At 41.7% G+C, this 27,186-nt stretch overlaps 1 long non-coding RNA gene across 1 annotated transcript in view; it reads left to right on the forward strand.

The window, feature by feature from the left end:
- LOC125642965 (uncharacterized) overlaps window positions 1-27,186 on the forward strand; it is a 444,275-nt gene that overhangs the window by 302,851 nt on the left and 114,238 nt on the right. The window contains exons 2-4 of the long non-coding RNA XR_007358542.2: window positions 1,765-1,912; window positions 3,030-3,095; window positions 5,604-5,646. This is a non-coding gene — a long non-coding RNA (uncharacterized LOC125642965). The remainder of the gene's footprint in view (window positions 1-1,764; window positions 1,913-3,029; window positions 3,096-5,603; window positions 5,647-27,186) is intronic.

Raw genomic sequence — 27,186 nt, forward strand, 5'->3', positions numbered from 1 at the left:
GTAACCTCGCTGGCACCTGACCAAAATGACCAATGAGGAGACAAGATACTTTCAAAAGCTGGGAGGAGGGAGAGAAACAAAGTGTCTGTGTGTCTGTCTATATTCTGTCTTGGCCGGGGATAGACCAGGAATGGAGTCTTAGAACTTTTAGTAAGTAATCTAGCTAGGTACGTGTTAGATTATGATTTCTTTAAATGGCTGAGAAAAGAACTGTGCTGAATAGAATAACTATTTCTGTCTGTGTATCTTTTTTGTAACTTAAGGTTTTGCCTAGAGGGGTTCTCTATGTTTTGAATCTAATTACCCTGTAAGGTATCTACCATCCTGATTTTACAGGGGGGGATTTCTTTATTTCTATTTACTTCTATTTTTATTAAAAGTCTTCTTGTAAGAAAACTGAATGCTTTTTCATTGTTCTCAGCTCCAAGGGTCTGGGTCTGTGGTCACCTATGCAAATTGGTGAGGCTTTTTATCCAACGTTTCCCAGGAAAGAGGGGGGTGCAAGTGTTGGGAGGATTGTTCATTGTTCTTAAGATCCAAGGGTCTGGGTCTGTAATCACCTAGGCAAATTGGTGAGGCTTTTTACCAAACCTTGTCCAGGAAGTGGGGTGCAAGGTTTTGGGAAGTATTTTGGGGGGAAAGACGCGTCCAAACAGCTCTTCCCCAGTAACTAGTATTAGTTTGGTGGTGGTAGCAGCCAATCCAAGGACAAAGGGTGGAATATTTTGTACCTTGGGGAAGTTTTGACCTAAGCTGGTAAAGATAAGCTTAGGAGGTTTTTCATGCAGGTCCCCACATCTGTACCCTAGAGTTCAGAGTGGGGGAGGAACCTTGACATGAGCCGTGGAGTCTGAGTGTGGGGGCACGGTGGATGAGCTTGCACTTCCACTCACTGTGCTGTAGCTCTATCTGGGCAGAGTGGAGTGTCCTGTAATCCTTCAGTGTTAAGCAGGTGAAATCATTTAAATTCTATGAATTTCTGAAGGGAATGGTCAATATTTTCCCCCAAATCTGTATTTAAAGGGTCAAATCCTGGGCTAGCCTGAGTAGCCTGGGCAGCTCAGATTTGAACAAATGCATAGGTAATACAGGAGAAAGGGGAATCCCCTCCCACTCCGTAGCTGCAGAGCAGCAGCCCAACGATTGAAGTAGCCTCAGCCAGCATTTGCTGAGAGGGGCAGGATGGGAAGTTTTGCACAACAGTGGTTCCCTCACCCTTGCCCCACTGTGTTCCCAGAGGGTTGCCACAATATGATATGCAAGCACTGTGCACTGCAGCCTCCTGCAACAGCCTTCTTGTGCTGTAGAATTGTTCCATTTCTGCTGGCTGGGGCCTCTGAAATGGGAGTTGAGGGTACACAGCATCTAGGAGAACTGGGCCCAGAATCACTAATAAAATTAGTAACAGCAATAAACCCATCCTTTTTCATGTTCTCATCATCAAATCCAAGCGGTGTCAGTTCATGTTCTCTAAAGCATTTTGAATTCTATTTAGTTGGTGATTAAGTTTCTCTGTTCATGAGCAGGGGAAGCTGGTAGGAATGTTAATTTTAAGGGTAAACTTAAACTTGTCTGAAGTTGTAACAGACACTGTGAGATCAAAAGCTCTTCCAAACTGTCTTACACAAAAAGAATGCCCCAGTTTTACTGTTTTCACTCAATTTCTTCCCTCTGGAAAGAGAATCTATCTTTAATGCACTTAAATTTGGGTATGAACTATCCATTTTGTCTCTCATCTGAAACATAATTTTCCCTATGTTGCAGTTCTTTAGATTTATGCAGTAGCCACGTTTGTTAAAGTATTTGGCAGTGGTGACATCATCTTTGTTGAAATGCCATTCTGAGTGATGAGTCCCAGATGCTAACATACAGCAAAAGCCGAGAGAAGGAATACAGTGTAATATCAAATACAGTAAGTGGGAAGATAATAAAAGGTTATTTGCTTGTCTTTAAATATTACAAGATTTATCTTGTTCATATGTTCAGCAAGAGTTAGAAAGAGGCCAATTATGAAAATATGATTAGTTATCACCATGAGGATGATAATACTGTATGTGCTGTACGGGATCTGCTATGCTGTGAACTTGGGATGAAGACTGAATGAAACATAGATTCATTTTACATATATTTTTGCCATTTTTTTAGTTTATTCATCTCTTAAATTTTGCATGGACTGATTACAACGTATGTTGAAAATGTGCAAAAAGCCAGATGTCTCTCTCTTTGAACTGCCAGGATTTAATGTGTCATTTGGATAATGGTCATGCATGGTTATATCTGCACATCATGTTTTCTAATGTACTGTAACATGACATGCCAATGTAACCAAGAATAACACAGTTTCCTAATGACATGTCATGTCTGTGAAATGTAAAAAGGATGTGGCTTGCTGAAAACCAGGCTTGAAAATGTGACTTCATTTTAAAATAAAGTCATTCTCAATACAATTTCTACTTTACCAAAAATAGCTTTCATCATAGATTATTACAGACACATCTTCAGTTTGACTTAATTTCTGCATGTGGCACCCTGAATATTATATATTGGCTGTGTGATATAAAATTATAGATAGATAAATAGATAGATAGATCTCCACTCTTATCATCTATTTTGTGAGGTTGGCCTGACTAATTTTTTTTTTTAAACTAGGTAGAAGTCTTCCCCCATATGGCCCTGACAAGGATGCATTTTCTTTAGGACATTATACAGGCTGAGCACTTGATAGTGCTCAGCCACATAAAAACAGCATCCACAGCTTCAGAGTTGACTTGAGAGAACTGAAAAAACATTTCTGCAGGTTCATAGGCATAGTACAAACTTAGCTAAAGTTAATGGAGGAGAAAAAGACATTTAAGACATGGCCTGTTGGGGAGGTTACAAAATGAATGTGTCTTATCAATATGAAACTGTATGTGATTTGCATAAGATGTAAGGATGTGACTTCAATTAAAAGCTACGTTAAGAAAAAACAATGGATCAAAATATGATTATTTCATGGCATTATTTTATTTCTATCATTCTATTTTTAGTTTATTTATCTAGAATGAAGATTTTCAAAAATGCTCAGCATTGGACTCAGGAGCTTGGCTCTCAAGGTATGTCGGCACTTTAAAAAAACAAAAGTGTGTGTTTTCTTACTGCAGGTTAGCAGTGAAGACATGGTAACTTGGCTTTCATCTCAGCTTAACTGCTTGAGTTCAACTCCAGACCTCCTATCACAGGGGTGGGTAAACTTTTTGGCCCAAGGGCCACATTGGGGAATATAAATTGTATGGCGGGCCATGAATGCTCACAAAGTTGGGGTTGGGGTGTGGGAAGGGGTGAGGGCTCTGGTTGGAGTTGTGAGCTCTGAGTTGGGGCTGGGGATGAGGAGTTTGGGCTGTAGGAGGGTGCTCTGGGCTGGGACTGAAGTGTTTGGAGGGCGGGAGGGCGATCAGGGGTGTGGGAAGGGGTGCGGGTTCTGGCTGAGGGTGCGGACTCTGGGGTGCAGCTGGGGATGAGAGGTTTGGGGTGCAGGAGGGTGCTCTGGGCTGGGATTGAGGGGTTTGGACAGCGGGAGGGAGATCAGGGTTGGGGTAGGGGGTTGGGGCATTTGGAAAGGCTATGGGGTGCAGGCTCCCAGCGGTGCTTACCTAAAGCGGCTCCCGGAAGCAGTGTCATGTCCCTTCTCTGGCTTCTACACAGAGGCTCAGCCATGCGGCTCTGCATCTCCCATTGGAGCACCGGAGGGGGCCATTGGAGCGCGTAGGAGCTGGAGCGAGGCCATGCTGTGGCTTCTGGGAGCCGCGTGGTGTGGCCCCAACCATGCGCCCTGGCCAGAGCGCTGAAGTGGGGCTGAGCCGCATGGTGGAGCCCCGACCCAGCGCCCCGGCTGAGTCGGGTCGAGCTGCGTGGTGTGGCCCCACAGCGTCCCAGCTGGATTGCCTGTGCAGGGCCTAGCCTCATGGTCCGGCCCCCAACCCAGAGCCCCAGTGGGAGCTCGTGGGCTGGCTTAAAATGGCTCCTGGCCGGTTCTGGTCCGTGGGCCATAGTTTGCCTACCCCTGCTCTATCCTATAGGCTTTAACTGGAGCTGCAAACCCAAGTTGAAAGCAGAATTTCCATGTCTTCACTGCTATTTGAACCTGTGTTACTTAACCTGACTTAAGGACCACCATTTTTTTTTTTTTTTTGGTTTAAGACGTATCTTCTATGATTTTAACAGGACTTAGTGCCTAAGCACCTGGGGCCAAATTTTCAAAAGTATTTAAACACCGAAAGAGGCAGATTGCATCTAGTAGGATTTTCAAATGTGCCTAAGCAAGTTAGGCACATAGCTTCCATTGAAATGAATTGAAGGTGTCTAAATACCTTTTGAAAAGCTGGCCCCTAAATCATTTTTAAAATGGGATTTTGGCTCCTAAGTTTCTTTGGCACTTTTGAAAAATATACCCATAGTGCACTTATACCCAGTAATACTTTTTGGGATGGGTATACTGTAGATGTAATGCTGTAATAGAAAATAGATCTTGTTCCCCGAATTTAGTGACAAATCTTGCTTTTGCTCATTTTATGAAACTTTTCTTCTTGAGCCATATCATTCAAGACCTGGGTGATTTAGGGTATACTTAAATGAGAGATCAAATCACTCCAACATTTAGGGCCAGTATAGCTTTAGAGCTGGCCATCAAAGTCTTGCATCTTCTTGAGTGGAATTATTTCATCTCCATTTCATGTCTTCATTTACTAGTAGGGACACCAGAGACTTCCCTGGCTAGTCTGGTACAGTCTACAGGCTATCCTGATACAGTCTCAATACAAATTTTATTAGAGAAATTTTTCCCCAAACCGTATGGTCCCTATTTTCCATGGGGCTTTTGGAACATTTCACACATTTCTTTAAACAACAAAACAAAAAACATCGATGGGAGAAGGGGACTGAAAGAAAAAGTGCCGTGAGTGGATTTTTTCCTTACATATAGAGATTACATTTCCAACTGTGCATCTACCCAGTCTCCATGTGCATCCACACAATGTACAGGAACAGATGCGTATGGCACAATTTTTTTTTATATCTGCCTGTGAAATAGCCTAAGAACTGTGCACTATGCATACACAAATGTTTGATTATACAAAGCAAAGTACAAAGCTGTTTGCACCAACAAAATAAGCAAATATGTACTCATGTGATTTTGTGTACTACTTACCCATGCACTTGTATAGTTCCTTATACTTTAATATCTGTGCAGCTCCCAAGTTTTTAAAAATATAAATAATAATAACCATCTCTTCCTTCCTTCCTAACCAGGCACCCTTCATAAATGTGCCCCTTGAGGTTTGCTTAAGATGCAAATTGCAGAAAAAAGAGAGAGCGTTGCCTGCTGGTGACAGTCTGTTTTTACCCCATATATTGCACATCCTTGTGATACTGTGATCCCTTTGATTCTATCTAGGTCAGTGATGTCAATGTTCTTTGCCATACCAATTGTAATTGCTCTGGGCCAGCTATTGGCTGGAAATCTGACTTTTTCCAAACAACATAGTTAACTTTGCCAGTACTGCCGTTCTTCCCTCAATCTCCACACAGTTTCAAACTTACATTTCCCTTCTTTTCCTTCCCTACAGGCTAGAGGAGTGTGCTGACACATAGTGACAAACTTGTTCTAAAGTAAGTATAACTACAGAGCTGTCAATTAAACACCCTGTGATTTCTTGCTGGACATTATGTTTAAGTTGAAACTCTGGTGTCAGGCTCTTTGTTTGCACAGGGTTTTAGTGCAATGGCGTCTCACTGATTTCCTTTAGAAATAAATAGGAAAACACTTGCCAGCGGTATCATGTGATGTTGTGCACAGACTCTGCAGCTGTCTCTGTAATTCTTACAGAAGTGAAAGGGTGATGACTTATCCACTGTAACACCCAGACCTGTATTTTTGTCTAAAGTCACCATGTACTTGCAGAGAGTTGGAAATTATTATAATGAATATTTATGATGACATAAAAATGAGCAGCTATAAGTTGTTTCAAACATTTTTAAAAACAAGAAACCAATTTCTACAGTAAAACAAATGCATCTGTTGGAACTGAGAGAAAGTGGTAGCCCCCAGGAATGATCCCAACCTCTCTGTGTATTTGAGAGCTGGAAAACTGTCAGCGCTATAATTGTGTAACACTAATATGTGGTGTATAGATAAAAGCTAAAACATATGGGGAAAGTGCTGAGTTCATAGTTCTAGAGATCACGCATTAATCAGGGATTAATTTGAAATTGAATGCCATGAAATGTTGTGGATTCTTCCAAAATTCATAATTACAGCAGAGCCATCTTTTAAAATCTTTACATCCACTTTGGTTTGCTTGGAATATGTATTTTCTGGATTTTGAAAAAGTTATTGCTCCATAGCACAGCAGTTAAAATATGTGTATTTGAAAAAGTGTGTGTGAAAATATGTGCCGTATTGGCTTCAAAGGGGTTTGTAGGGTGGTTCTTCTCAGAATCATGACTTACAAGCAGCCAGTAATCAATATCTAGTTGGAAAAATACTTCAAGAGAATAGCACTAGCTTTTGGTTTTAGGGTTTAGAAAGAATTAGTCCACTCTTAATCTGGACATTGCCAGTGGCCTGATATTTAGATTTGTATCTGAGGTCCATAAACATCACAACAGTTTGGTGTCATTGAGTCTGTAGAATAATGTGTGTTTTAGGTAATGCACAGTACCTTGCTAAAATTAACCACTTGCGTGAATGGGAAACCTGTGCATCTACTTGAGGTTTTCATCCATCCAAATGTGATCATGCAAAAAAAATAAAGAAATGGTCTGATTTAGACACAATTGATTCATATTAGCCATATTCGGTTGGTATATTGAAGCCCAGAATCCTGAGGAGTTTTTCTATTTTGTTTGTTTGTTTTGTTCCTCCAGAAGGATTTCCTACTCGTTAGATTCATACATGTGAAAGCTATTGCCCCTGAAACTACTTGCACTTATCTTTGACTGACTGCTGACAATAAATTTGGCTCATGAAATGCACGCATACAGACTAACCCCAGCGCCTCTTTAAGATAATTCAGAGATCCAGTTGGTGGGCAGTCCCCTTCCATTCACTGAGCAAAATCTTCAACAACATTTTAATCAGCATATAATTCACTGTGCTTCATAAAATCAACTTCCCCCGTCCTTGAAGTAGCATTCTCTTCAGCTGGTCACTATTCCAGAATGTCATAGACTATCAGTTTGAGTAGTGTTGCATTACAGTTCAGTAAAGCTTCCATACCAGTGTGCAAGACATCATCAGAAAGCCTGATGTTAGCCGGAGAGGATAATAACTATAAGGCATTCTTCTAATAAGGATCTTTTTTTAAACGTTAAGGATGACTTATTTTAATTGTAGGAGAGGAAAGAAACTCCTGCCAAGAGTCAGAAAGATCCCCTAGGGCACTCCAAAGCCTTTAGACCAGAGGTGGGCAAACTACGGCCTGTGGGCCCCTCCTGCCCAGTTACTGAGCTCCTGGCCCACGAGGCTCGCCCCTAGCCCCTCCCCTACTGCCCCTCCTCCCGCGCAGCCTCAGCTCACTGGGCCGCCAGCGCAATGCTCTTGGCTGGGGGGGCTGCGAGCTCCTGGGGCAGCGCAGCTGCAGAGTCCGGCCTGCCCCGGTGCTCTGTGCTGCACGGTGTGGCTGTAGCACCATCAGCCACTGGTGCTCCAGGCAGCACGGTAAGAGGGCAGGTGGCAGGTGGGGTCGGATAGGGAGCAGGGCAGTTTGAGGGGGTGGTCAGGGGCTGGGGGTGTGGATAGGGGTCAGGGCGGTCAGAGGGCGGGAAATAGGGGGGTTGAATGGAGTCCTGGGGGGGCAGTCAGGAAGGAGAGCAGAGGTTGGATGGGGCGGTGGGGGGCAGTCAGGGGTGGGGGGTCTGGGGGCAGTTAGGGAGCAGGGGGTAGTAGATGGGGAGGAGTCCCGGGGGGGCCCGTCAGGGGACAGGGAACGGGGGGGTTGGATGGGGTAGGAGTCCTGGGGGGGGCTACTAGGGGGCAAGAAGCAGGGGGGGTCAGATAGGGGTCAGGGGCCAGGCCATGCCTGGCTGTTTGGGGAGGCACAGCCTCCCCTAACTGGCCCTCCATACAATTTTGGAAACCCGATGTGGCCCTCAGGCCAAAAAGTTTGCCCGCCCCTGCTTTAGACTATGTATTACGGACAAAAAACAGAGACTCAGCAATGAACAGGAGGCCATGGAAAGTGGCCCTCCATCATAATGTAAATTGCAGCTGACCAGATGGTTCTCTCCTGCCATCAAGGCTCTGGCCTTAGTTAAAAAATAAGACAGCTCACTATCCTAGGTATTAGAGGCAGATTATGGAGATCTCCTTATTTTATGGTCTGAAAACTTGCTGCATTTGTATAAGTAGGGATAGAGAGTAATTACCATTCAAACCATTCTTTTCAGTCTACAAGATCCACCTCTTCTGTCACATAGCAGAAATGCACACCAAAAATGCAGACTACTGCAGTGACACCAGCAGGTGTGTGGCAGCCACAAGTAATCAAATCAATTGAATTGGATGTGTGGGTCAAATCAAAGGATTTCTGTGTTTCTAGATCTCCATAGAGATCTAAAGGAAAATAAACATTTGTTTATTTAAATAAATAAACAGAAAAATCTGTGTTTACAATCTGTTCAGAGTAAATGTTAATTGGGGGCAAAGGGGAATCTTTGAGGAATTCAAAATAAGATGATCTTTTCACACTTGCTGTAGTGGTTATTTTAGGCTCAGATTTTTAAAGCTATTTACGCATTGTTGTGGTCAGCGTCACAAAGCCTAACTGATTTAGGAGCCTAAATATCATTTTCAAAATGGATTTAGGCACTTAGGAGTCAACTTTTGAAAGTGAGATTTAGACTCCTGAATTAGGTGTAGTGTTGCTGAGTGCAGCAATGCCCAAATAGCCTTAAAAATCTGGCCCTTAGTCTTTAATATATATGCACAGATAGATATAGGTACAGTATATGCCACTGTGTCTATTTGACAAAGGCAAGCCTGGGTTTTGATTTCTGTCAAGAAGCAAATGCAAAATAAAACTCTTTTCTGTACCATATGAATCATGATTCTTTCTAGGCTTACGGAGAATTGAACTTGAGTGCTAGCACCGTTAAAGCTCTTTACCAAGAGCCAGTTCCTGTGGTCTCACTGGGCCCAGCTGCTGATGACTCAGAGAGGAAGTGGCAGAGATTAGGGTGCACAGGAAAAAAATCAGAACAGCACAGAAATAAAGCAAATCAACCAAGCATTACCTTTTGTGCAAAACAGAACAATGACTTGACTACTAAGGTTCAAAATGATCTGTCTTATTCCACTCATTTGTGCTATTCCTGTTGGAAAGACCACCAGGAAACATGTGAACCACTACGGAATACACACTGTAATCCACGGAACATCTCAATTAATATTCCCTCCTGACTGCCGCTAGAACAATACATAGCATCAAGCAGTTTAATCTCCGGCAATAATGCCTTTTGTAAGCCTGAGAGGTTTTTCCTTTCAATTAGGTCTTAAACCAGGATTTTTGAAAATTAGTTAGGTATTCTATATATTGTAAAGTCGTAGCTCCGGATTTCATAAGAACTAGCATATGGCTAGGTAAAATGCCTGGAAACATGCTGGCTGTCGTCAGCAATATTACTATCAGTAATTTCTCCCTTACAGATTTGACATTGGTTCTCTTTAGAATAGAGTTAATCCTCCAGCATGCTTTGTCAGCAGATAATATACCCAAAATTGTACAGCACTTAAAACTCTGCTCTCGATTTGACTTAGTGCTACACAAATAATTATAGACCTGTCAGCAAAAAATTAATGTCGCCTTTCTAATCTAAACAGGAAGACTCAAAGGGGAAGCATTTGGGATCTCAGTTTACTTACTAATGTATAGTAACAATTATTGCATTGGTTAAAACCACTAAACAATTTGACTCATTCTGAGAGCCCAGTACATTTTACTAAGTGAGATTGTTAATAAACTGGATTATAAACTTGTTGGGGCAGGAACTTTGTCTTTTGGATGTTTAAAGTGCTGTGTGCATTTAAGGTGCTATATTCTGGTAAATAAATAAAACAAGAAAAAAACAAGAACAAATTTGGCTAATTTATAATATCAGATGCCTTATAACCCAAACCCAAATATCCTAACAGCAATCTAAGGGCTTGTCTACATGGTGGGGTAAAGCATTCTGCATGGGTGTGCTTTCTAAAGCGCACTAACATATTGCACACAAATTGGTCCATGTAGATCCTGCTGGTGTGCTTTAATGTACTACATTAGAGCACAGTAGTGCACAGCAGAATGGTCTACATGAACCAATTAATTCGGAACACGTTGGTGAGCTTTAGAAATCATAGCCCGGTGGAGCGCATTATCCCATCGTGCAGAGAAGCCCTAAGAAACTGTTCAAAATACCTGTGAGAATCACCAATTTTATTTCCTATTTTTAAAAATTTGATATTCTATGTTGACTAAAATCAAGACACTTTGTTACCTGTATTGGTTTTCTATTTCAAATATATACCCTGTCAGTGATTTTCATTCTAACAGCTGCATTTTATAAATAGTTACTTTAGTAACTAATGTCAAAATATTGCTAAAATATCCAGATTATTAATTCAGTTACTGTCTTCTCCTGTTGTGCTATCAGTTGGTATTTGTGATCAGACAAGAAACAGGATACCACTGTCACTGTGCACACTCCTTGCAGCACAGACTAAGTTTTTAAAAGGGTCATAAAAGTGCCTCTCATTTTGCACCTACAGCTACCATAACATTTCAGGAAGTATTGTCAATGAAATAAACAATTCTTACAGTGATATTTCTATATGGAAGATCACTATTCAATTCAATGCCTATGCACTCTCTGCATGTCATGGAACTGGTATGAATGTTAGCTTGTGTGGGCCAGCATGGAAGGCCACACTAGCGGTGGTCTGAGGATGGGCCAGTAGAGGGGTGGGGCATCAGCATTTAGGTGGATCCAGTGCACCCAATACCCAGGGCAACTGGTGTGAGCAGAGAGGGGCTACAGCTGCTATTCCAGGCAATAAGCTGGAGAAGTACCTGCTGCTGTATGCTTCAGTAGCCCCATACCTGATTCTGGAGGTGTCAGGGGTCTGAATTCCATTTGCAATCTGCATAGAGATTAAATACTTTTGTAACACAAGTAACAGAGCAGGTCAACTTGTTGAATAATTCTTCATATATTTGTGTTAGTATAGTATCCAGTGTGATGTACTGAGGACGGTGTTGGAATTGCAAGCTATCGTTGTAAGAGTGTTGAGAGGAGAGAATAGGGGATGGTTCCTGGTCCTGCTTTCAGGCTAGGGACCTCTGTAGGGAAGCATGTGATCAGAATGAGTCTGGAGAAAACCAGCCCTAGTGTAAGGTGGGGGTGAGTTGTGCCTCTCTGTTTTAGGGAGCAGCCTGCTTCTCTCTCTCTCTCTGGTTTTAGGTTCTTGTGTTTATCTTTCTGAATTCTAAGAAATAAAGTGGTGTTACCTTCCAACTTTCCAGAAAGAGGTTTTTTTGTTGTTGTTGCTGTTTTTATCTAACTTCACTGGGTATATGCTGAGAACATAAAATCTTTAGTTCAAATATTTTGCGTTCACCCAGCCTAAATTTACTCTTTCACATGTGTGGGTGGGTGTGAAGGATGAGCTCTTATTCCTGGTTCATGCCTTAGAGACAGATTCTGAAATAAGAACTTTTACTCATTAAGTAATATGCACTGTAAACTGTTTTGATGTTGTAGAAATATTGCTTTCTCCTTACCACTTTAAGATATCCTAAAATAAAACTGGTTGTCAATACAATATCACTTAGGTAATTTTTATCTGGACCTTAGAGCACAACAAAAGTATTCAGAGTAACAGCCGTGTTAGTCTGTATTCGCAAAAAGAAAAGGAGTACTTGTGGCACCTTAGAGACTAACCAATTTATTTGAGCATAAGCTTTCGTGAGCTACAGCTCACTTCATCGGATGCATACTTTGGAAAGTTTAGAAGATCTTATTATATACACACAAAGCATGAAAAAATACCTCCTCCCACCTCCCTATCCTGCTGGTAATAGCTTATCTAAAGTGCATCCGATGAAGTGAGCTGTAGCTCACGAAAGCTTATGCTCAAATAAATTGGTTAGTCTCTAAGGTGCCACAAGTACTCCTTTTCTTTTAACAAAAGTATTAGTACATAAATCTCTACTAATTTATGAATCTTTCATCAACATGCACATATAAATTATATCATTACCCGTGATGATTTCTTTCAGGGATCATGTGGATGTAATTTCATGGGAGTTCTGCAGTAATTTAGTATGAATTGATGTCCACTTATTGGAAAGCACTACTTACATCGATACTCTGTGTGTGTGTGTGTGTGTGTAAGGGGGTGGGGGGGACTGATGCTTCTTAAACTACAGTGTAAATGACCAGCGTAGTGTTAAGCAACTGTCAAAGAAATCTCAAATTTGCAAGTAAAGGCAAGTTATCTTAAAAACAGTTCATTTCAGTTTCTTTATACCCAAAGTATGCATTTGATTCTGGCTACTCTAGTGTGAATGTGCAAGGTGTGTGACAGAGGATACAGAGAACTCTCTCTCCTGCACCCCTGCACAGGGGAAAAGCAGGATTATGTACTTGCAGTCTAAGTGAGAGTCTAAACACTGACAGCAGCACTAGACAGTACAAAGGGGGCAGAGTGTGTCTGGGCTGTAGCTGGTGCATCAGGGCTGGAACTAGATAAGCAGATGTGGTATGTTGTTATGGAGTGTAGCAATAGCCAGCTCAGGCCTAATGAATATTAACTTGAGATTGTCAGCAATGGTAATACTCTCATTGCTTTCAGTGAGAGGAGGAACAGGCCCATGTATTCATTTGCTTACTCAAACTCTGTAAATTGGTGGCCAGATTACATAATTTGGGGGAATGTGGATTAGTGAATAGTATGAGCAGGTGGATAGGAAAGTCCAGTTGAAAAAGGGACGTGACAGTGTCCGGTCAGATCTACTAACCGTACACCAAAAGTCCAGTTACTGTGGGCGGGGAGGCAGGGAGGTGCTGGGTCGTCAGCCGTGCCAGCCCCTACCTGGCTGGGGCCAACTCCTACCTACATTGGCAGCTGCAGCTCCTAGCCCCAGCTCTGCAGGTAAGTCCCTCCTGACCTGGGTGGGTGTGTGGGAGGAGGAAGAAGAGGGGAGGAGCAACAAGCAATGGGAACGAGGGGGGAAGAGGAGCGAATAGGGGGCAGGGCCTCAAGGGAGGAGGCCTGGCAGGGGCGGGGCCTTGGAGGAAGAGGTGGGACGAGGCAGGTTCCGGTACTCCCGCTGACGTGTTCAGTTTTTAAATATTATGAAGTTGGCAACCCTACTAGTGGATAGAGAACTAGACTAGACCTCAGGAGTTCTGGGTTCTATTCCTGGAGCTTCCATTGTTTGGTGACCCTGGGCAACTTGCTTCAATATCCCGTGCTTCAGTTTCCTAAAGTATAAATGTGGATAATGATGTTTCCCTTCTTTGTAAAAGGCTTTGACTGGCGGGGACAGGGAAGGAAATACTGAGACTCCATGTAAGGGGTACCCTGTCCTGCCTGCCTACCCCTCACCCCAGCAGTTTGCACACATGAGCCAAGTCCTGCCCCTCCCCTGAACCAGCTGTTTCCTAGCTGCTCCTCAGCATCCAACCTGATCTCATGTATCATGGTGGCTGCTCCAGCCCCATCTCTGGGTTCCACTGCTTCTCCCCAATGCATGCCTCAGCGAGATATTGTGGGGACAGAAACATACATCTGACCATCCCAATGTTTCCACTGTGGGGGGGCTACTCCCCCCATCCTGGTTCTGCCACCCCTGGGTTTGATAGTTATGGAGGAAAAATGCTAAATAAGACCTGGCCATTATTATTATATGTAGATTTCTTGTCAGTCTACAGGAGAAGATTCAAAATGGAAATTTTATCTAAACCAAACTTGCAGATCATTAGTTCACTTTCCTTCAAACAGACAAAAACTGCTTCATAACTAAGGAACTTCTGAAGGTAATGAAAGCTTCATTAGGAAAAATGAACTAATCAGTGCCCTCCAAGGGGAAATTCATTCTGTTCAGGAGGCCATAGCCTCTGCTGCTGCACATACTTAATATAATTTATTATTGTTTAAATCACTACATACATTTTAGATACTTTTAAAAATCAAGTTAATGGACCATATTTTCTGGCTTAGCATCATTTATATCAAGAATTACTGGTTGTTGTGATAATATATTTGAATATGGATGAGATAACACATACAAGCAAATATCATTGCACTTATTTATAGGGTGGGTTTAAAATGCACTCATTGAAATGAACATTTGGAAAAGTTCTGTGTCCCATAAGTGAATCTCCTTCAAATTGTGTATATCACCAGTGCTCAAAGATGATATGGCTAAATACTCCTAAAGCCACTTTTACCTCCTGAATGCACTTAAAATCAAGATGCAATGGTAGAACATTGAGTCTGCTGAGAAATCCCCCCCCCCACTTTGGTTACTAGCTGTTTGTGTGAGAATGTAACTCAGGTGTCCATTGGATATTGACATAAAATAAAGGGTGGTAGGTGGCAAATTCAGGATTCGGAGTGGAGGGATCCTGAACAGAGAGGGGTCTGGGAGTCTTTAAAAAAGGCAAGACCCTAAAAACAGAGAGAGAAAGAAAGGGCAAAAGAGGATAAGCATAACCCAGACCCAGAAATTCAAAAGTGAATAACTGAAAGAGAAATAGAAGCAAAGAGGAAACATGAAGCAAAGAGTGAGATGATTTTGAAGCAGAGAGAAATCCAAGGCCTTATGCTTCTGGCTCACTGAAATACAGAGGACATCGTCCCTCAAAATTTCTTACCTGTGCCAGGCAACCAGAGAGCTGTGGAGCATTGCTTCCATTAGGTTTCCTGTGTTGTATTCCATTCCTGAGTACACTAGCAGCAGAAAAGATTGTCTAGAAGCCCTGTTTCTGAAGCCTTGGCACAGAGCATTTCAGAAAGCAAGATTTCTGTCAGTTTCATGCTGTTGTTGGTGCACACAGAATTGAGCAGGTTGCTAGAGGAGTGTGATGTAGGACCCGGATGGGAGAGAGATTCATGTAAAACCCAAGGAGAGAAGAGAGTGAGACGATGTGAAGTAGATGGGGCCCAGGGGAAGGGTGACTGGAGACAGACACAATATGTATGATGAAAGTGAGCGCAGTTCACTTTTTTAAAACTTCTTTTGCTCCTTTCATAATTTAATTTTACCCACTTCTTCTCAGGATCTTCATAAAACCCTGGAAGACAGGAGTTTGGGAGCAGAGAGAGTAATGTAACCTGGGATGGTTTATGATGGGAATACAATCTGCAGGCCCTTGAAGCATAGAGAGTTTGGTCCATTTTCTTCCTATCTATTTGTATGATATCTGGTATAATGGAGTCCCCTCCTGATTGCATCCTTTGCGTGCTACCCACAATACAAATAATAACAAATCAAAGTGTTCTTGTTATGAGAAAAATCTGTCCACTTCCTCCCCATGTGGTACTCCCTGACTAAGCCTCATATGTTTCTGATATGAAAAGGAGAGTGTAGAATGAAGGACCCCCATGCATGCACTGATAGGACTTGCATTGTCCAAGAATGGGCTGTGGGAGGAGCTGAGTGGTTACTCAACCTGTATACTGGGCTAATGATGTGTCCCTACAGAATGTATTTTTTCAGAAAGCATGGCAACATTCTGAGAAGCTCTAGCATCCGTTAGAACTCAGAATGCCATAATGTCATTTCATTCCTGACTGCTTTCAGGGGAAAGTATATGCTTCTCTTATAATATTTGAAAATGAGGCTGTTAATATTTTTAAGCTTACAGTAATTGCCTGAATTGTTCATTGTAGCCTTATGGCTGTCTATCTTATAAGGTCGCCTCGAGTTTTTTTTGTATGAGTGGCTTTTATTGCTTAAACATGAAGAAATAAATAATAATCAATGAATTCACAAAGTACTGCCTCAGTTCTCCTTACATATTACATGTGTATTACTCGGGGTTTGAAGCTAAGTGAGTAGATTGCTCACAGCAACACATTCCATCCATGCTGCTTAGTTTCAGATGTAGAGTGCACTTCCAGGTGTCCAGAATCATGTCCCTTATTGAGCATTGTGGTGGAGCCAGTAGCACTTCAGTCTCAGAGCAATAGATTTAGTGACAGCAATAGGCAGACAAGTTTTGTCCCTGGGGAATATTAGAAATCTAGATCTAGAAATAGATGGATTAACTGAAAAGCAACCCAACCTCTGATCTACATTATTGCCTCTCTTTTTCTATCTCAGGAGGGAACCTGTGATCAAGAGTTATAGGCAATGATAATGATGGAAGTCCAGGATTCTGCACCAAAGTGATAAACTTCATTCTGGCCTTCCTTGTGCCCAGTTGTCTTCAGCTGGATATGAGCTCTAGCCTGGAGCTATTTACACCATGATCAGGCTAGTAATTAGCAAAATGTTTAATATAATATAGAAGCAATTAGGAGGTGATAACATGCAATTAAGATGTGTTTTCAGATTAAAGATTTTATAGTGCTCTCTTTCTTGAAAAGATAAAGTGCCTATCTCAAAATGTCAAACTGCAGTGATTTAATCTGAATTATTTTCAATTAATATGCATGTATTCTTGCTATGTGTTCACCGTTGTTATTGACATTGATAAATTAAGCTCATCCCTGCAGAATTTATCCTTGAGTCGCTCTATATTTCCTGAATGTCAGCTCTTTATTCGGGGTTGGTTTTTTTTTTATGCCTACAAGCTGTGCACGATCTAACTCTAAGTCCCCTGATTCATCCCTGGGATTACAGTGATGTGTCAGTCTGAGTGGAACAATAATCTGAAAGGGCATTGTTATAAATAGTGTGTTAGAATATAATTGTTTGTCATGTCATTTCTCCCCTTTAAATCCCTCTGAGTCCTGTTTAAGTAATTTAGACAGCTAGAATGACAAGAGTCTTGAGACTTCATGTATAGAGTTGTCCAACCAGTCATCAGCCTACTCTGCCATTTGAGACTGCCTCATCTGCAAAATAGGAAGTACAAACAGCAGATGAATTTCACCTACCTTGTGAATTTGCTATGGGATTTCACACAGGCCATTTATAGAACAATGTCAATGCTACTGATACTAATTTTGCCCTGACTAGTGAATGGAATTGCTTAGACAATAGGTATTAGGATGATTTTTACCATTAGTAAAAAATTTAAATCCCAAGGCACATTAATGCACATACAGCAGTTTATTAAAGTAATGGAAATATTTAGAGGCTTTCCTTTTAAGACATTTTTATTAATATTACAATTATGAGGAGTAAAGGTTTGAGATAAGTAAAACGTGAACTTTCCTTTGTAGAACTCACATCAGTTTTTCAGCAGGTAAGATCTTTCATTGAATAATAGGTGCTAGAGATGCAGAAGACATCACCCAGCCCATTTCTCTGCCAGTGTAGGATTGTTCCCAGTTGTGTATTTTTTCTAGTGTTTTGTCCATTCTAGTTTTAGAAGTCCCAAGCAAAGGGGTTTCTGTTGGAAGACTGTTCTACAGCCTAACACATCACATGTGTGAGGAAAATGTTTCTGATATTCAACCTAAATTTTCACTTTCTTAACAGCATGCCTATTCTTAACAATATCCCATTTCTGCTAAATAATTCCACTCTGTCCTTGGTGCTTACAGTCTTCAATTATTTGTACTTATGTCCAGTGATGAGCTGCCAAAATCTTAACAACGGGTTCCCTCCTCACCCCACAAGGGGGTCATTGCTCACCCCCGCCCGTCAGGACTCCTGCCCCATCCAACCCCCCCATGTTCCTTGACACCCCCCCCAGGACCCCTGCCCCATCCACCCCCCTCCCCTGTCCCCTGACTGCCCCCAGAACTGGGCAGGAGGGTCTCGTGGGCCACTGTAGTGGGTGCCCACCCCTAAGAGGGGGGCGAGGTGGGGAGTCCCGGAGGTGCTTATCTGGGGCAGCTCCCAGGAAGCATCCAGCGGGTCCCTCTGGTTCCTAGGGGTGTGGGAGCGTAGCTAGGGGGGAGCAGGGGGAGTGGCCGCTCCCCCATTGATCACATCAAAAGTGGTGCCTTAGGCGCCAACTCCCTGGGTGCTCCGGGACTGGAGCACCCACGGGGAAAATTTGGTGGGTGCAGAGCACACACTGGCAGCTCTCCACCCCGCGTCCAGCCCCAGATCACCTCACCTCTGCTCCGCCTCCACCCCGAACGCACTGCCCCACTCTGCTTCTCTGCACCCCTCCCCCCCCCCGGCTTCCCGCGAATCAGCTGTTCGGCGGGAAGCCTGGGAGGGCTGAGAAGCAGGCGGCAGCTTCCCGCTCAGGCCGAAGGTGGCAGAGGTGAGCTGGGGCAGGGAGCGGTTCCCCTGCGTGTCCCCCCTCCCTCCCCCGGGTTACCTGCTGTGGAACAACTAGTTCTAAAAGGGCTTCTAAATTTAACAACTGGTTCTAGCAAACCGGTGCGAACTGGCTCCAGCTCACCCCTGCTTATGTCCTCTGTCTCTTCCACTCATTACTTGTCTGCATGAGGAAATTTCACTTTGTTCAAACTTGAAAAGTGAAAAGTCAAGATAGTGGACATGACTGGGCAGTCACTGTAGACTAGGGCAAATTGTATTTGGCATCATGTCAACTGTGATTGAATGTTCTGGGACCAGTGTGTAATCAAGATTAGCTGACATGGCTTGCCCTGTCCAAAGCTGATTGGTCAGTTGTGGTTACCATTGTGCCAGTTAGCTTGACTCTTTTGCAGTTATGTTTGAATACATTAAAATTTTTGTCATGTAGACAATCTGTTAGTAATCTCTTAGCCAAGCAATACATATGTAATTCTTTTAATCTTTCTCTATAAATCAATCCCTCTGGACGGTTTCATTGCTTATTTCTGAAAGCCTTCCAATCTGTCAACAATATCTTTCTGATCATGTGGTGCTTAGAACTGAATGCAATATTCCAGTTGCACCACAGTTGTATAGAGATGGGCTATCTCACCTCTCTGTCCTGTGACATGACATCCTCTTTATAGTCTGTTTTTAAAAAGAAAGTTAAAAAGGCGAATGGTGGCCAACTCACATAAGTGTGGTGATGGCCACTTCCAGGAGTAAAAGTTGTGAGAATTGTAATAAGTGGGCAAATAGACAGGCAGATCTTGTGTAAAGATTTGTAAGGATTTGTGTCCTGTATACGTCAAAAGAAGGTCATATTCATTTTGAAGATTTTGGTTGAAAACCTATTCGGAAATCAGTTGTTGAGTAAAAAAAAAAAAGAAAAAAAATACTCCACCTTCAACTGGGCCAAAAAGAAAGTCCCACTTTGGGAGTTAACTGAACATCACTCTAAGTCAATGCAACGGTACTTAAGTCAAATATAAAATAGCAATGAGTGAGCTGCCAAAAGTATGATGGCTTAGTTTAGCTTGGATCATCACCAAAAGTTTGGATGGCTATCTGGAATCATTCAGATCTCCTGAGTGTTTAAAGAGAACTGAAAACCAGAAGCATTATGATACTTCCTGTTTCTGGTTTCTAAGGCAATATTGTGAAAATATCTTTTGTCATGGTACCATAACCTTGGTCCAGTCTAAGAATCTGATAAGTCCATAGTAACAATCCCATTGATCTCAATGGGTGCTGGATGGAACCCTTAAGAAAGGCGGTAAAACAGGTTTTGCAGAGCTACCTTTGAACTTTTGGAGTTGCTTTACAACACTTATTGCATCTCTAGCAAGCCACAGGTGTACACTACATAAGCGGGTGAAAATGTAATTGTGGGTATGATGACAATTAATTGTCCATAATGTATTTATCTCAAGATTCACTTATACATCTGTTATATATTTAAGTATTTGTTACTAGTAGCTTTTGTGATACTTAAATTCAGGGCAATCTGTATCTAAAAGACAATGAAAAGGAAAAATGCTATCAAGGGGCTGTAAAGTAGCAGTGGGTGATGGATACAACTTCTTGGCACAATTTGACCTCCTCAGCCAACTTTAAAGCACTGAAGGACATCTGTGCCCCCTATTGGAAATTGCTTTGGTTCTCTTACGTTTTATGAAAGCCATAGGATATTTGGGTCAGTGGAACAGTTGGTGCCTACTTCAGAGGGATCGCCCCACCATTCAGCGTGACGTGTGCAGCAACCCAGCTGGAGGCCAAGGAACCATTAACTCATTTTTAAAAAATGCTGCTAGTTACTGCTGATTTTCTAATTTCCCCTTCTTGGACAAGGTATTTGAGAAACTGGAGACAGTGAGGTAACAACTGAGATAGGAAAAATATAGACTATAGAAAAATACTTAAACATAACTAAACAGGATATAGTCTCATGAATAAACAAATAGGCTAGCAATTAAAATTAATTAGTATTAATTAATTAATACAAATTAATCTAGTATTAATGCTACTAGAATAGTAATCAATAAGGACTCTTTTTATGCTGGATTTGCCTTTTAGCTACAATTAGAAAAAAGATCCTTTGTCCAATATATTTTTATTTCTAATATTTTTCTTTACAGACACTTTATCAATGTCATATAGAGAGTTTACTGAATTATGCTACTCACATATTTAATAACAAATAATCCTTCCAGAAACTATTACGGATTTAAGTGTGATTATAGTAAGGCTATCCAATAGTTTCTTTAATTTATATAAGCATCCATTGTGCAAAGCTGCAGACTTAATTATACTGTAGCCTAGATCTGTATCTGTTTAAGTTTTTTTCTAATGACTTTCCAAATGTTTGACTAAAAATGATGTATATTATAAAGCTTCACTCAAATAACATTTGTGCTGTTGCGATTCCTAGATTATCCCCCAACGGTTAAGGAATTTGATATTTCAAATGATGTTAAACACTGTGGGCCAGGATTAGTTGCACTGTCTTTTATTCTAAATCTATGCCATTATAACTTAAATCAGAATCTAGTCCTATACTTAATGCAAATGTTTCTTCATATGTGATATAGTAGGAATATTAAACACTTCCATTGTATCATTAGTGCTAGTGGTTCAAGGAAGAGTTGCTAATGTTTTGGTTTTTTTTTCTTGTGTGTTTGTTTCTTTCCACATTTATGTAAAGTGCATTTAAGAAAAGGGAAAAACAGGTTTTGCAGAGCTACCTTTGAACTTTTGGAGTTGCTTTACGACACTCATTGCATCACTAACAAGCCACAGGTGTACACTACATAAGCGGGTGAAAATGTAATTGAGGGGAATGATGACAGTTAATTGTCCATAATGTATTTATCCCAAGATGCACTTATACATCTGTTATATATTTAGGTATTTGTTACTAGTAGCTTTTGTGATACTTAAATCCAGGGCAATCTATATCTAAAAGACAATGAAAAGGAAAAATGCTATCAAGGGGCTGTAAAGTAGCAAGACAAAGAAAGTTAGTCTCTCTGTCTTTGAAATGAATGGCCCTATTTATTTCAATAGGATTTTTTATGCATATGCCATATTGAGGCTTGAGTACCAAACACGTCCTTTTTTTAGGGCATGCTATTGGGATGAACTGCTTGACTACCTGCTGGTATTATAGACAGGTATTTAAATATTTGCCTATCTTTAATAGTTTCTTCTCTGTTTCAGCTGACTGCTGTTATAAAATAACTTTACACAATAGATTAAAGCAGTGTCTATTCAGTCCTTGTCACATGCGGGATTTATGTGTGGGAGTAATTCACAAAACTCCTCCATGCATGCATGGAGAATAAGTGTGATAATTAGTCATCTACTTTTATCTATATCTGTATGCAACAGACATTTTAAGATGAGAAAAAGTAATTGTAATGAAATGGGTCCTGAATGCAAAATGTAAGTCAGCTTAGATGATGAACTGATGACAAACCATATTCTGGGCCTGCTTCTGCTCCCTGTAAAGTCAGTGTCAAAACTTGCATTGACTTCAAAGCTGCAAGATCAGGCCCTATAGAAATAGTGTTACTTCCAGTTGAGCTTGCAGGCTGATATTAATAGATTAAAAATATTTTAAATCAAATTAGATACATTTGAAAGCAGATTTAAACTCCATTATTAATTATTATTATTATTAATAATACTATTTATTATAGTGCCCTGAGGCCCTGTTGTGTTAAGTACTGTACAATCACTTAGTAAAAGACAGTCCCTGCCTTGGTGAGCCTACAGGCTAAATAGACAATTGGTCAAAAGAGAAACAGAAGTACAGAGGCTGGCCCACTGTTACACAGCATAGCTAGGAAAACAACCAAGGTCTCCACAGTTCCAGTCCAGTTCTCTGTCCACTAGACCCTGACCACACCCCATCCCTTGAGTGTTAACTTTGTAATCAAGGGTTCGTTTTCCTTACTACAGATCCTGCATTGTGATCGCACTTGTGAACTGCTGTGCCTGCTCAGAGTCCCATTAACTTTAGTGGGGTTCTGCATGAGTACACAGTACAACCGCATGGATCACAATGCATGATCTGGGCCTGTATCACCATATTATCTTCAAAGCATACAATCCAGTCTGATTCAGAGGCTGCTGAAATTGGATAAATATTTAGCATCTGAGAAATATCTTTAATTGCCGGACACTGATGTAACCTGTGGCTTGCTTTGAGTGGTCTAATAAAAAATGTGATCGCTGTGGTAAGTATTATACTGTGTTCAGAAAAAGTGCCAGGAATAAAATTACTTGCAAAATGACTGCACAGTTCAGTTTTAATCTGCATGGCATAACTGTTTACTAAACTGAAAAAACAAAACAAACAAACAAAAAATCTGCATAAGCAAGAGTCTATTTCGTAGCAGGCTCTTCATTAAACTTTTAACACTCTGATTGTGTTTATAGTATATTAACTAGACACAATTTTTAATGTCTGCTCTTTAAAAAACAAAACAACAAACCTAAGCCACCAGAGGATGATTTCCTGAAGAATGTTCTCTCAGGTATGTTCAGAATATTAATTAGGCCCATCTATTTCTGTTGGACAATAACAATGTCCAAGAACTGAATAGGATCTGTGACCTGTGAAAGGACTATTCATATGCTTTAGTCTGCCCTAGCGCATTCTTTAACAAGCGACATAGACATTTTTCACAGTCATCCTAAATGTTTCAACTGTTTCATGGTTTGGTTCTTGTGTCTCCAAAACACACAGCTTTTTTTTCTCCCTCCCACCCCACCCCCCATTCTAGTGGGAAGGATTCCATGCTCTTCTCATTTAAATGCTTATACTTTTTATGGTTATTTTTACTGCCATACCTATGGGGCTTCTTACTGTATTGCCTGTAGCTGAAGGAGGTTTTAAAGGAATTAAATTTGTTCAGCTTAAATCTTCAGGGGCATACAACAATATCTTAAACAATTAGCAATAATTAAAAAGCATCTATTCAAACTGTATAAAAGGTAAATAGATTTCATTTAAATACAGTAGGCAGGCTTAAGGGTTTAAATCATTAGTATCAGAGAGATTTTATTTCTCCATACCCTTATTTTCTATGACTTTTCAATGGATAATAAAAGAGAACTTGCCATTTACTGCACTCATTTTTAAAAAATATTATTCCGTCCGATAGCTGTTTGGTAGCTTACAACACATGAAATGAGTTTGTAGTCTCAGTACATTTCCCAACAGGGATGTGTCCATTTTCCAAAACTACCACCACACTGACACTAGCCGGCACCCTTCTTGGTGGTCTCAGCAGAGGAATGAATTGACAAAGATACTATTAGATGTGGTCTCTCTAGGTCATGCACATTAGTAGTGCAGAGTAGGAAATTTATACCAATATTGCCCTCAGCAGACTAGTCCTATAAACTATATAGTTGGGTCCATTCTTCAGGACTGTAAATCCAGCAATTATCACAAACACTAAATTCACATAAAGAATATTCTTTAATCTTATTCATGGGCACCCATTTATTCTATGATTCTCTATCCATGGAATTGTCGATATAAACTACCTTTGCTGCAGAACTGTGCACTAAAATCGAAGGGTCATGTTTAAATATATACTCTTTGTCAAGGTTCCTCCCCCACTCTGAACTCTAGGGTACAGATGTGGGGACCTGCATGAAAAACCTCCTAAGCTTATCTTTACCAGCTTAGGTCAAAACTTCCCCAAGGTACAAAATATTACACCCGTTATCCTTGGAATGGCCGCTACCACCACCAAACTAATACTGGTTACTGGGGAAGAGCTGTTTGGACGCGTCTTTCCCCCCAAAATACTTCCCAAAACCTTGCACCCCACTTCCTGGACAAGGTTTAGTAAAAAGCCTCACCAATTTGCCTAGGTGATTACAGACCCAGACCCTTGGATCTTAAGAACAATGAACAATCCTCCCAACACTTGCACCCCCCCTTTCCTGGGAAATGTTGGATAAAAAGCCTCACCAATTTGCATAGGTGACCACAGACCCAAACCCTTGGATCTGAGAACAATGAAAAAGCATTCAGTTTTTACAAGAAGACTTTTAATAAAAAATAGAAGTAAATAGAAATAAAGAAATCCCCCCTGTAAAATCAGGATGGTAGATATCTTACAGGGTAATTAGATTCAAAAACATAGAGAACCCCTCTAGGCAAAACCTTAAGTTACAAAAAAGATGCACAGACAGAAATAGTTATTCTATTCAGCACAATGCTTTTCTCAGCCATTTAAAGGAATCATAATCTAACACATACCTAGCTAGATTACTTACTAAAAGTTCTAAGACTCCATTCCTGTTCTGTCTCTGGCAAGAGCAGCACACAGACAGACCCAAACCCTTTGTTTGTCTCCCTCCTCCCAGCTTTTGAAAGTATCTTGTCTCCTCATTGGTCATTTTGGTCAGGTGCCAGCGAGGTTACCTTTAGCTTCTTAACCCTTTACAGGTGAGAGGAGCTTTCCCCTGGCCAGGAGGGATTTCAAAGGGGTTTACCCTTCCCTTTATATTTATGACACGCCCCCCAAATCTCAGCTAGGGTGAAACACTGGCTGGGATTTCTTCCTGGAGCTCTAGGAAAACAGAGTTAATAAGACACATGCATCTCTAAATATACTACCAAGTACATAAAGACTAACAATATTTTCCACATCTCAAGGACGATTTTAACCAGTTGATTCTGGGAAACTTTCACGGGAGAGTGCATCAGCCACTTTGTTAGAAGCTCCTGAGATGTGTTGGACGTCGAAATCAAAATCTTGGAGAGCTAAACTCCACCGAAGAAGTTTTTTGTTAGTTTCCTTGACGGTGTGAAGCCACTTCAGTGCAGCATGGTCGGTTTGCAGGTGGAAACGCCGTCCCCAAACATATGGGCGTAGCTTTTCCAGAGCGTAGACAATGGCATAACATTCTTTTTCAGTGACTGACCAGTTGCTTTCCCTCTCAGACAGTTTTTTGCTGAGAAACACTACAGGGTGGAATTCTTGATCAGGTCCTTTCTGCATTAAAACTGCTCCCACACCACGCTCGGATGCATCTGTGGTTACTAGGAATGGTTTGTCAAAGTCTGGGGCCCTTAGTACAGGGTCAGACATGAGTGTCGCTTTAAGCTTGTTAAAGGCCTTCTGACACTTTCCGGTCCACTGAACAGCATTTGGCTGTTTCTTTTTGGTTAGGTCTGTCAGTGGGGCAGCAATTTGGCTGTAGTGCGGTACAAAGCGTCTGTAATAACCGGCCAAGCCTAAGAAGGATTGAACCTGTTTCTTTGACTTTGGGACAGGCCACTTTTGGATAGCATCCACTTTGGCCTGTAGGGGGCTGATAGTTCCTTGACCCACCTGGTGTCCAAGGTAAGTCACTCTGTTTAGGCCTATTTGACACTTCTTAGCCTTAACAGTTAGTCCTGCCTCCCTTATGCGCTCAAGGACTTTTTGTAGATGTTCCAGGTGGTCTGCCCAGGAATCCGAAAATATGGCCACGTCGTCAAGGTAGGCGACTGCATATTCTCCTAATCCCGCTAGGAGACCATCTACAAGTCTTTGGAAAGTGGCGGGTGCATTTCGCAGCCCGAAAGGGAGTACATTAAATTCATACAGCCCGAGATGTGTGATGAAGGCTGACCTTTCCTTGGCAGATTCATCTAGCGGTACCTGCCAGTACCCCTTGGTTAAGTCCAAGGTAGAGATGAACTGGGCCTGTCCCAGTTTCTCTAATAGTTCATCTGTGCGTGGCATTGGATAGTTGTCTGGGCGAGTTACAGCATTTAGCTTACGGTAGTCCACGCAAAAACGTATTTCCCCATCTGGTTTGGGAACTAGAACCACTGGAGATGCCCATGCACTTTCAGAGGGGCGGATTACCCCCATCTGTAACATATCCTGGATCTCCCGTTCTATAGCAGTTTTAGCTTGAGGAGACACCCGGTAAGGTTGGACCCTAATTGGGTGAGCATTACCTGTGTCAATGGAGTGGTATGCCCGTTCAGTCAGTCCTGGGGTGGCTGAGAACGTTGGCGCGTAGCTAGTGCACAGCTCCTGGATCTGCTGTCGCTGCATACGCCCAAGGGTCATGGAGAGGTTCACCTCTTCCACACCACCACCACATTTCCCTTCGTAGTAGACACCTTTGGGCCACTCAGCGTCGTCTCCTCCCTGGGCTGTAAACTGACAAACCTTTAATTCTCTGGAATAAAAGGGCTTTAGAGAATTAATATGGTACACCTTAGGCTTCCGGTTGGAGGTGGGGAATGCTATGAGATAATTAACAGCTCCCAGGCGCTCCTGGACCGTGAATGGCCCTTCCCATGATGCTTCCATTTTATGGGCCTGGAGCGCCTTTAAGACCATGACCTGGTCTCCTACTTTGAAGGAACGCTCTCTGGCATGTTTATCATACCAGGCTTTTTGCTCTTTTTGAGCATCCTGTAAGTTTTCTCTAGCAAGGGCTAAAGAGGTTCGGAGGGTGTTTTGTAGGTTGGTTACAAAGTCCAGAATGTTAGTTCCTGGAGAAGGTGTAAATCCCTCCCATTGCTGCTTCACCAACTGCAATGGCCCCTTAACCTCACGGCCATATACAAGTTCAAATGGGGAAAACCCTAAACTGGGATGTGGTACAGCTCTGTAGGCAAAGAGCAACTGCTGCAACACTAGGTCCCAATCATTGGAGCGCTCATTTACGAATTTACGTATCATGGCCCCCAAAGTTCCATTAAACT

Source organism: Caretta caretta, chromosome 9, assembly GCF_965140235.1.
Source record: "Caretta caretta isolate rCarCar2 chromosome 9, rCarCar1.hap1, whole genome shotgun sequence".
NCBI classification, from domain to species: domain Eukaryota; kingdom Metazoa; phylum Chordata; order Testudines; family Cheloniidae; genus Caretta; species Caretta caretta.